The 12540-nt window shown below is 33.6% G+C and overlaps 1 protein-coding gene across 7 annotated transcripts in view; it reads left to right on the top strand.

Moving 5' to 3' along the window:
- LOC129002312 (tyrosine-protein phosphatase Lar-like) overlaps positions 1-12540 on the top strand; it is a 679394-nt gene that overhangs the window by 191936 nt on the left and 474918 nt on the right. For 5 of the 7 annotated variants that reach the window (XM_054430010.1, XM_054430017.1, XM_054430015.1 and 2 more), the window contains exon 1: positions 11713-11867. The exons of 1 other annotated variant lie outside the window; for it this stretch is intronic. The gene's annotated coding sequence lies outside the window, so the exon portion shown is untranslated. Of the gene's footprint in view, positions 1-11712; positions 11868-12138; positions 12159-12540 lie in introns of those variants that run through there. One more of the 7 variants, XM_054430013.1, reaches the window with a different exon arrangement.

Genomic DNA, 12540 nt, shown 5'->3' on the forward strand with positions numbered 1-12540 from the left:
CAGGAGTTATCTGATGCACATACAACGAAAGTATGTATCGATAAATAACAGTAGTAAGCAATGGATACAACCAAAAGAAACAAAATTGGGATTTTTACAGTTTTGTACGATGTTTGTATATTTTTATACATTGTTTATACATTTTTACCGTTACAAAGTCTATCTCAAGATTTTCCTTCAATAAGCAAACTGGTAACTCGTAGGAATATCACACTTTTCCAGATATGTTTGTATTCTATATTGATGACAATATAGTTTAGATGTATTCACTCAATTCTAATACTTAGAATCAGTATCAAGAAATATTTATTAAATCAATAAAAGTTATTGTAACTTATGTTATTTTCCCATAAAAACCCCATAAAATATCGAACAATCGGATTCTCTAAAAAAAAGACAGTTTTTATTAAAAAAATGTCATGTATGTTATGACATACATGTTAGCATGTTATGGTCCTTATCATTTTAAACAAAATAGTGTAACCCCCCATTGCTGTAAAAATTACGGTTCAAAAGTTACTGAACATTTTGTGATAAAATATCATAGTTACTGCCACCGCTTACCCATAATAAAGGTTGTTGGCAAGCTTATGTGAGAAAGTATGTGTCAGATTTATCATACGGTTTGTTATCATTATTATGATATCAAAACTTATACGATACCCAAGCCATGCTATTGAGGTAGTATTTATTTCCAGGGTGTAAATATAAAATTATTTTTAACACTTGTGCCACGAAAGTATCGGAAGTGGAGAAATGTGTTTAATGCATGAGGTGGGCTTAGTAGACGCAAGTGTAGAATACATCAGAATGTGCTTAGAGGATTATTTCTTCTCTTTGGCTCGGTTGGTTTGGATACCTTATTTAGAAACTGTTTTTATTTTCAAGTTTATTATTATGAGTCAGTTATATACTCAAGTTTATTATGACCTAATATATGTTTTTATTGAAAAATCATGCATTGAGTTTTTCCTTACCTACTTACACCTCGTAAATCAAATTCACGATGTAACACAGTGTGCACGTTAAATACAAACGTAGATTATAATATTATACTGTAATGGAAAATACAAAATAACAGAAGTATAGTTATCATAGAGCTTGTTTGTTCTAATTTCAGAAATGTCCTTTTTTTGTAACGGTATTTTGCCTAGGTAAATAACGAAATACACGATTTCCATCTAAAGCTAGCTTGTGGAGCGGAGTGACACTTTTAAGAGCTTGTAAACCGTCCTTAAAGTAGCAGCAACCAAATGACAATGGTTATTGTAACAATTGTTAATGTAGTTAAGTCACTGGAGTACTTAACTGGAGTACTGAAAGGATAGACTCTTCCTTTGAAGATGACAGGCAAAACTGTATGAATAAAAAGATAGCGTAGGCTAATCTTCTTTGCAAAGAAAATGTGTGTTTGGTAAGAAAGATTTTATATCCGTTTTCAGGCGTTTCAGGAGTATAATTAAGTTATTCTTTTCAAATAATAAGGGAATATAATGCAAATAGTTTCTCTTGTTGTGTTCTGACATTTGATTCCCAAATACTTACTTGAATATTTAAACTCACTCAGCTACAATATACCATCATTAAGACGAGTGTGACCACGGTCTAAGTAGGTCTACAACACAGTGGAACAAATTTGCAAATTCAATGTCTCAAATACATCGACTAACAAATTGGACAGAAACATTTTAGTTGCGAATTCGGCGTTCATTGTAAATACAGTAAAACAAAAATGTATGTATGTATGTATGTTTTGTTACATTCCTATCCCAGCATATCTAGATGCATCTTGGCATAGGCCTATAATGGCATTTTCGTCAATACAGTACGATACAGGGCATTATTGTTGAGTGTTCTTGTCAGGTGATTGAAACTCTTCAATATCAATCCCAGACTACCATGAAAAGACAAATCATTATTTTAGGTGTTAACTTTAACCACAGACATTATTGATTTATGTTATTCATTGTGACCCTTGGTTGGAATATATAATTGATAAAATGGAAGAATTACCTTATCCAACCACAGTTGCTAGTATGACAACTAGTTTCGTTCCTTAGAACATCGTCAGGTCATTGTATGCAACCACATCTTCAATGTAATAATACATTGTGGTATGTCAAAAGATTCTTTAAAACACTGTCAGAATCACAATAGTAATAAAAACTAGTCATGTTGATCAAATTATTAAAATTGAATAAAAAGTGATAAAACTGGTTAAAACTGTAAAGGCTGGCCAGCACTCTCTTATCACTGTCACTGACTAAATAAAACTGACTGAATCATTAGGTGTCTTCATCTTCATCTCTCCAGTGCCACCTGTATTTCAGTTTGTTTTGTTCTTGTTATTTGATACTTCTTTGATTTGTAGCTTGTCAATATATGTATCAAATATAATATTTGACTGGAAGGAAGTCTGATCATTTAAAATGTTGAATGGGTCGAGTTTTTTAGCTTTGTAGATGGTGAATTCTTCAGAAGCTTGATGTCAAAGAAGAATTCACCATCTACAAAGCTAAAAAACTCGACCCATTCAACATTTTAAATGATCAGACTTCCTTCCAGTCAAATATTATATTTGATACATATATTGACAAGCTACAAATCAAAGAAGTATCAAATAACAAGAACAAAACAAACTGAAATACAGGTGGCACTGGAGAGATGAAGATGAAGACACCTAATGATTCAGTCAGTTTTATTTAGTCAGTGACAGTGATAAGAGAATGCTGGCCAGCCTTTACAGTTTTAACCAGTTTTATCACTTTTTATTCAATTTTAATAATTTGATCAACATGACTAGTTTTTACTATTGTGATTCTGACAGTGTTTTAAAGAATCTTTTGACATACCACAATGTATTATTACATTGAAGATGTGGTTGCATACAATGACCTGACGATGTTCTAAGGAACGAAACTAGTTGTCATACTAGCAACTGTGGTTGGATAAGGTAATTCTTCCATTTTATCAATTATTGATTTAGTTGTGTTAAATCACATAACAGAATGTGTTTATTTCTGCTAAGTACGCAAACTTGTTAACCAAGCCAAACTGATAGGATAACTTGTTGACAACCAGGTAAACACGAGAGAAGCAAAGTACTTCACTTCTCTGTGGTAAACCTTAGCATATTGTATGCCATATCAACTACTTGGATGACAAATTCTAAGGTAGAACATAGTATCTAGACTGTGGCACAAATTCGAGTGCTTCATTAATCTTTATTATTTTAGATAGCAAAAAAATTGCTTCAGCTGGTCAAAATTCTATATTAAACTTATTCTATATTATGGTACCTCTTTTCAACCATATGTAATCTAAAAGATAAATAATCACAAAATATGTATTAGGTATATGTAATTTCTTTGAATAAAATAAAGCCCCTAAAACGATTTTTTTGGAAACATTGATACTGTACTGTCTTTAGAAAGCCAGATCTATAATCCAAGTTTAGGGCCTGTTATGTCTTCTCTAAGACTGTTAATAATTCATTTATACCTATTTTTACTATCATATGTTTTTATATTGTTTTTTGTTTTGTAAACATTCATGAATTAGATTTTGTGTTGACACCCAGCAACAAACGGCTTAGCAGAACGCTCTGTTCAAACATTGAAGAACCGCCTGAAGTCCGCAGCTTCGGAAAACATACCAATGGCAATAAAGGTCCAGAAGATCTTAATGCGGTACCGAGCAACTCCTCTAGCATGTGGCAAATCACCCGCTGAACTTAACCTCCACAGGAAGTTAAGAATACGAATGGATGCCATTTTTCCTAACATACAAAAAGCTTCAACTAGAAATGCTTTTTGCTTCAACTAGAATCCTTCTGCACGGTCATTCAATGAGGGGGAGAGAGTTCAGGTTCGTCTCTTCATGAACAACAAGAACGTTTGGGAGTTTGGAGAGGTAAATAAAAAGTTGGGAACTCGACACTATCTAGTTTCCCTTGATACGTCAGGCCGACTTATAAAACGACACATTGATCAATTGCGGTCTACTTTGATACCAAAACCAAAGGTTGTTAGGGCTGGACCAATCCACATATTTGATGTTCCACGGGCTTCTAAACACAGCACCAAAGGAAACACTACGGCTGCTACTCCTTATAATCAATTAGATAATCCTGAAAGACCGTCAACTCCTGAAAGACCATCAACTGCCGTAAGAACATCAAATCCCGAAAAACCGCCAACTTCCAAAGAAAACAATTCAGAGGTTCCAGAAGTTCAGGAAACAGAGACAAACAATGGCCATATTCCTGAGAATCAAGAGAGATCAAGGCGAGAAAGGCAAATGCCGGGCCGATACAAGGACTTTGTGCTTTCATAATAATACACTGCAAGTTCAAAATAGTGGGGGAGACTGTTATGTCTTCTCTAAGACTGTTAATAATTCATTTATACCTATTTTTACTATCATATGTTTTTTATGTTGATTTTTGTTTTGTAAACATTCATGAATTAGATTTTGTGTTAAGATGCGTTCATTTATTAATTATTTTGTAATTAATAAGAGTCATTTTAGGGTCTGAGGTAACTCACTAGGGAATCAAGCTCATAAAGAACAATCGATCGTTCTCAATGTGATTCATTATCAATCTCACAGACTCAGCCCCACAGTCACACAACGGATCCTGTATGTTTCGTAAAATAAATGTCCAGCTGTTTCACTTCAACAAAGTCTACCCCATATGAAGGAGCTGTATGCAACCAAGGCCTTGGCATTGGCTTGTGGCAACGTCGCGACGTCAAGTCTATTGCCATGGTAATACCAGAAATAACAAAAGTGTAAATATAAACATTGCCTATACTGTCCATTATTAATTAGTGCAACAGCTGTTTCGTTTTGACGGGACAGCGGTTTTGCCACTTTTGACTCGCCGCGGCCTTGTATTAGAGGAGGCTATGGACCTACTCTTGTTGTTGGATCGGAAATTGTCTTTTTGATAACAATAAAGTTATCCTTAAAGATTGTCCAGCTTGTATGTGGCAAGAATAGATTATCTATCAGTTGGTGGGAAATTTTCAATACTGTAACGTATAAGTAATTTATTCAGGGAGGGTTATGTTGTTCCAATAAACAAGGGAATTATGTCAAACCCACCAGCATTGTTTGATATTATTACAAAAAGAGCTATGGATTTTTTTCTTGTAACTTTTAACAAAATACAAACAACATAATTAACAAGGAATTCCGCGTAAAAATAGTAGTGATCTAAACGGAGTTAGGTTGGATCATTAGAGTTGATATCTAACCACGACCATTCTGTGGTAGTTATGGTTAACCATGTTTACATAGTATCCAATTATAAGTAGCAATCCGAGCCTCATATCCAATCTAACTTACCTTCAAAGCTTCACGTTTGTCCTCAAGTTATATATGTTGTTGTTAGTGGATGTAAAAAATATGTTTAGTAATGTTTCACTTAATTAACATTGATCACTTAATTATACCACAGAGTCTGTGATTATACCCTACTGCCCTACTTGTAAATATGATTTCGGATCACCAATGTTGAGGCTGATCTCCAACAGGGGCGGTTAGAGATTGAAGTAAGTTATACCATTGGTACTCTAGGATTACCTAAAAGTGGTAGACAGCATATGATTCGGGATGATTTGAAATTGGAGAAAGCTACATACCACTGGACTACATACCAAATGGGCTTTAAACTTCGTATCATAGTAGTGGTGACATGATCATAGTAAAGATCCTTTGATAGTTTCAAACCATAGCTAGTATGAGAGAGACAGTTTATGGTTTGAACATAACAAGTAGCCCACCGTTAACAAATAATTTCAATATTTCACCCAAGCATACGTTGAAATATTATTTAAATGTCGCACTTTGGGCGTTGGAAGTGTAACATTTGGCGATACCTTTCACAACGATACAGCTAATCGTGTTGGTGTACTTTTATGTAAAGAAAAGTGATAAACATAGCAAACAAAAGTATCTACTTGTACGTTGTAGTTGTGTGAGCCGTTCAAAGAATGCACTTAGTGTCTAAAATTATATTTTATACCTTATATTTTGTTGCTGACATAGTTGATGGGTCATTACAGCTGCTATAGATCATAATAAGTCGTTCCATAGATTGACTTGGTAACAAACATAGTTTTTAGTGTATTCGACAAAAAGTTGTAATTTAGATTAGCGCAATCTTGGGTGGCTCACACAAACTAGGAAGAATTTGATTGGAAAACTGGCGACAACTAACTGTAACATGGGGATGGAATGTCTAGTTGTGTCGATAGACAAAGGTTATGCTAAGACTTTTGCATGGATTTTAAATCTGGGACATTTGGATATTACCATAGACTAACCAACACATTATTTATTTTCATAAATAACTGTTCACAACTATCAGTTTTCTCATGTAAGAAATAGCATGTATGATGTTATGCTTTATGCTAGTTTTTGACTTTGGAACATCTTCAAATTTGTTTTAAGGAAAATCAATTAATATTTGGGGTTGGGTTTCACAGCAAGACGGTTTTGAATGTTTCTAAACATTTATATTTAAATTTCATTCATGGAACGATTTGATACTTTTTATAACCTATCATAGAAACAGAAAGAACCAATCTGGCTTACTACTAATCAACAAATACTGCCAAAACAGTTATAAAGGTCGTATCTTACACATGAAATAAAACAGATTATTGTAAAGCAAATTTCCGTTCAATAAGGCATTTCAATAAGACATTTTTTGGATTGAAATAAATCGTCTAATTATGTAACGACTTCCCCGAGGTCCTGAAGGATTAACAGGACGAGTCCGTGGAGGGAATTTTATCTCTGACGTCACTGTGTTCAGTGAAATCGGGGGAAATGTGTGATTCACGGCCAAAGGGTAAAACTATAGAATAGGATATAACCAGAGAGCACAGAATATAAATTTCAAAATAACCTTAATTTTAAAATAACCTGCTCGTCAAGTGTTTTTTATTTTTTTTATTTTGTTACTTTACATTATCAGAAACTTATTCATTGATTTCTTTTCACCCTTTTAACAACAAATTTATTTAAAATGTCGCCCTCTATTAAATTGTTGTCTAATAATTGATAACCTAACCGCAGTTTCAAAACTTTGAGTCGCCGTTATGAGAAAGACTATCAATTTATTATCGGAATATTTTCAAAATCGACATCAGAACGGATGATACCGGATGACATCCGGCGAGAGGTCGGCCGGAAATGGGATCCTGAAGTTAAGCGGAAAACATGAACTGGCTCGCCTCAGGTTATTACTATTGTGCTTCAGTTTGTAACAGACAAACCTGAATATGCGTTCGTTTATCAAGCTGAAATTAATGTAAAATGTGCCTTTCTTGGTCATATTTGTAAAGCGTAAGATAAGCTACAGTAGGCCTACTTGTACTGTAATTGTATTATCGTTGTACAGTGATTAATTGATTTCAAAAGTTTAATTGCAACTGATGTGGCACGTTTATCGATGTCAGGCTACATTTTGTTGGTTTTGTAATGTATATAATTCCCACCAGGATTTTCTGGTGCTATGGTACTAAGTAAATTTGATCGACCTGACAGGAACCTTATCTTAAAATTTGTACTTTGTGCTAACTTTCACCTGTCTCGGTTATTATTATGTTAATTAAACGATATGCGAGAAGTAACGTGTTTAAATACAGCAATCAAAACTTCGAATAAGATTACGTAACATGGACCACGCCAGAGGCGCAACCGCTCGAAATCGAGCGTGGGCAGAAATCGAAAGAGAGAGTGCTGGTCTTATATGTGAGAGTGAGAGAAGGAGATAGCCATTGGAGGGAGTGGTCTATAATCAATGGCTGCTAAAACATTTAGACGGCATCGATTGTAAAAACACGCAAGAAGGTTATGTCCACACGATCAAATTATAGTTAGATTGAAAGACGGCGGTTTCCGTCACAAAAAAGTTCTAATGTTTTTGTTAAGAATAAAAGAAACTTTGGGTACGGTACCGAAACTGATTTATCGTGGTGTAGTGACTATTTTTAGGTCCAAAACGTTTTAAATACGACTTAACTATACCACAAAAAAACATTATCACCGTTTTTTGGCCTTTGGAAAACATCTTTTTAAATGTAGTTCTTTCTAAAGTTACATTTACGTGTGAGAGGCAAGACGAATAGTCATTGCCCCAACTTAATTATAAAGTAATGACACGTGTTTTAGTTTTGGAATATAACAACTTTTGGAACAACGTTTGATTGTAATCACTAATATATAATTATTTGCCTACGTTTACCAAATTGTGGAACTATATAGGGCTAAATTTTACATTTGTGGAATTGTGGTAATCGCTTCACCAAATTTGTATACCTTTTATCAGTAAACCATATCAATGCGCGTAACTTAGGTTTTAACGAATATTAAGTTGTTTGGAATTATTATCGGCTCTTTTGAGCCAACTTTAGCGCTTTCTCGAGCGAGTCGTAAACATTAACATAACCGTTCCCCGAGCACTTGTTAAAAGTCAACCAGCTCAGCTAAAAGTGCCATAGAACCTCTTTATGGGTCGGATTTGCAGAATCGGTAGTTTTATTGCTGAGTACATTTAGAGCATTTGATTCGTTTAGGCTTTTTAATAGTTTCATTTAAAAATCACACATTAGTAAAGCCTATGATTTCACATTTTTATTGGCTACAAATTCAAAACCTGACAAACTAATGACTCAGTATGATGTTGACTACCAAAACCAATGAGCAAAAAAGAGTCGTATTACAAGAAAGTAATGGAGAACTTCAAAATTAACTTGGCTTTGTGGGGATTAACCATTTAAAGGCGTATACGGTACTGGAATATCTAAACAAATATAAATAGCATTTTCCAAGTATATATATAAGCGGAATATTTAAAGCCTTTTGTGGTGGCATTTTAGTAAAAATGAAGGGTATGCACAAGTCAACAATATAAACTACTCAGTAGTTCTTTAAATCGTTGATACAAGTTCGTGCCATTAGTATCTTGGTGTAACTTACCTATGGTCTCCTGGCTTATAAAATCATCTAAGGAAAAGGCATGCACCGATCTTGGTTTATCTTGAAAATTTGGTTGATCTTCTATCCAAAAGGTATTGAGCGTGTATCTCTCCACAGAGCTGCAGCAGGGATGACGGTGGATGCGGTAAAGTGTTGCACGGTGCACAAAGCTCTTGTTTACAGGCGCCACAGTACCGTACCTTTAGAGGCTCTCCTTCCCGAAGAATGTCTCTTATCGCATAACCTGCCATTGAAAACTCCTGCTACACTTTTCCAAAGCAGGGCTTGAGTCAGGAACGTACTTCGGTCCAAAGTTTTACAAACGATCTCCTCTATAAAAATTGTTATTTTGCAGCATTTAGGGGGAAAATAATGGCAAATTACTACCTACATAGATTATTGTTTATTGTTAGATTATTTAAGTTGTTATATTATTGGTAGTGTTGTTCAAAGGTTTATTGAGGACATTTTCCATCACGAATGTAAAAAACAATACACAACGTTTCGGGATCTGGAATCTGATCCCGTCCTCAGGTGAAAAAAAACTTAATTAACACATTACAACTAACAATACACAAACACCCAACCTAAGTTGAAATACACTACAGAGGGTAGCAGTCGAAAAATATGCACTGTATAGCAGTCAAGTTATGATACAACATTCAAATAATAACCAATCACAAAACACAACAAACAACAAACAACACAATAAACAATGAACTTCAAAGGAAGAATTATTGGTAGGTTTATGTTAGGTTATTTTTTCTTTGATTTTGTTGTCATATATTATGTTTTTTGATTAATTTATATGAAGGTTCTGTAAAGCAGTCTCTGAGAAATGCTGAACAAATCAAAGTATTTTTAATATTATGAGATAATAGGAGTCAATAGTGTAATTTCTTATAGGCTTTATCAAAACAATAATTATTTGTAAACCAACGAAAATGGTTTTACCTTCTGAAAAAGGCTGCATAAATTATGTAAAAATCACGAATATTAGAACAGAAACCGGTATGGCTCGTAAACATAAAAAAATCTGGCCTGAATCCTATAGTAAAAAGATTCACATACCGTAGATGTGAAACCATTTTTAAGACATTTTCAAAGAACCAACATTGTCTCTTTTGCATACTAAACCATTGGAAGGCACGGCAAGTATATCTAATGTTTATTTTCGGGCCAGTAACATAGTTTGAAGATCCATGCCACGAATACTTGAACAGAACCGGTATGGATCATAAACATTAAGAAATGTTTTAACATTAGGGAGCATATCAATGCTCTCTAGTCATTATTGCCGTCTGTCACTAGTTTATTGATATTGCTTGTACTATTGATGTAGTTATTATCTCTCTTGTTATCTAGTTGCATGTTTTCTTGTAGTATTTTATTGACTGTTATTGTTTCCAAATTTCTATCTATTATTATGCTTGCTATTCAACTAGTTTTTTTTTCTATTAGCATGTGATGTTAGTATTGAATTGATGTATGTATTATCTTTCTTGTTATCTAGCCGCATGTTTTCTTGTAGTATTTATCGATTGTTATTGTTACCTAATTCTATCCATTGTTATGCTTGCTATTCAACAAGTTTTTTTCCATTAGCATGTGATGTTAGTTCCTATCTGCCTTTCAATAAATCCTGCAAAATAACAAAAAAAGTAAAAGAGCATGAGAAAAGGCAGAAGGGAATAAAATTTAATTAGGCTAAGCAATTGTATTTCACATTTCACCTTCATTCATTTATCACTTTTCGTTCATCTAATCTTAATCTATCAATATTGTATCTGTATCAGCATGTCAACACTGTAATGTCAACCCTGTAAAAATGGTGTTATACCGTAAATAAATAAATAAATAAATGACGTTACTGGCATGATTTCAACAATAATTGTCGAATTATTATTAATTGGAATTATTCCATTTTAAGCAATGTTAAATAAGTTTTACTATAGTAATGTTTATTTTCGGGCCAGTAACATAATTTGTTTTCAGATCCATACCGGGTCTGTTCAAGTATTCGTGATCCATACCGTGTCTTAGTATATTTCTCATCCTTATGAAACAGGAAGCCTATTTTATTGTTAGTTCTGTCCGGTGCACTGTAGGAGTCGTTTGTTTACAATTTTTTTCTTGTTATTTAAGTAATTCAAAACCTCGTTTAGTAACATAAAACAAACTAATCATAAACAATAACTTGTCCCCTATTTATACAACCAAACAGTAAAGCACAAATCATTAAATTAATCCTAAAATAATAGAAGCAAAATTTCTTCAACAAACGCAATAAGTGTCACCGGACTTGAACTAGACACGAACAACGCTTCAAGATTTACAAACAATGGTCAGAGAAGTTTACTTGTGTTGGTATGTCTATGTTCTAGTACGAGTTATAAACTGAGTACAGTCACAGATAATTGGTTCCTTAGTCTATGGTACTTTTTATGGTACAGTACAGTACCAATATTTATTGGTTTTGTTTGACAATGAAGCTGTTAGCCCATTTGACAACAAAAAAGTTAAATTCAAAAATTTCTAAATAGAGGGTCAAACGGGGTCAATAATTAATTTTGATCGCTTTACAGCCAACAGCTGATAAGGAATGATATCAAGTCAACAATGTTCTATTGTTGTTCCACTCTCTTTTAGTTCCTCGATTCTCCGCTAGATAGTAGACTGGTATTTTACAAGAGCATTTAGTTGCTGTCAATGCGCGTGTGTGTGTGGTTTATGGATACGGTTACCATTTTGTTTACATGTCAAATTCGGTGTTTTTATTTTATAATAGACTGTAGTGATGTGTTATTTTAGTGCCCTTGGTGTATATTCTTTACTAAGTAATGGTTGTTTCAGTTACAATGTTCTTTAATTTGGTAAGTTTATATTATAATCAATTCACACAACCAAACTGCATCGATGATCGTGGGGGGCTTGGCTCAGAATGAATTTTATCAATAACGATGATAATTTAAACATTAATCGCCATCACAGTAACAATCAACACGCATTGCATCTTAACAATTGCAGTAATTCAGTTTTGATCTAACTTTATAAGAATAATTTTGCATTTAATGTCTATAATTATTAAAATGTTCATGTGTAGCACTACTTAGTGAGTGGGAGGTCTTCAGTTATGTTCTTTGGCTATTCTTCCTTTATCACTGGTATTAGTAACATAGTTTTACGGTTGAATTATCTGTATAGAACATAAGAAATACACTTAAGCCAATAATTCATAAACTTGTGTAAAATATTGTCTGCAAAGTGCAAGTCAGATTCAGCAGATACCTATTACAGGTTACAGTAGAATGCAATCCACTCTGTTTGTTATTTTATTAATTATGAGCACAAACATTTTACATAACTTAATGTGAACTTTACAAATCATCAATTTAGCTTCAAAACCAATAGGTATGCATATTTTAACTAGAGTTTCGTGTTTTTTAAGTTACGACTATGAACTATGAAGTTTTGACAGACAGCAACATAACCTCTAAGATGAGAAGTGCTCAGTATTGATTTTCTTACTTAGCCTATCCAAGACTA

The sequence above is a fragment of the Macrosteles quadrilineatus genome, unplaced genomic scaffold (genome assembly GCF_028750875.1).
Source record: "Macrosteles quadrilineatus isolate MER2022 unplaced genomic scaffold, UCM_ALF_1.0 Scaffold_9__3_contigs__length_116548681, whole genome shotgun sequence".
Lineage (NCBI taxonomy): Eukaryota > Metazoa > Arthropoda > Insecta > Hemiptera > Cicadellidae > Macrosteles > Macrosteles quadrilineatus.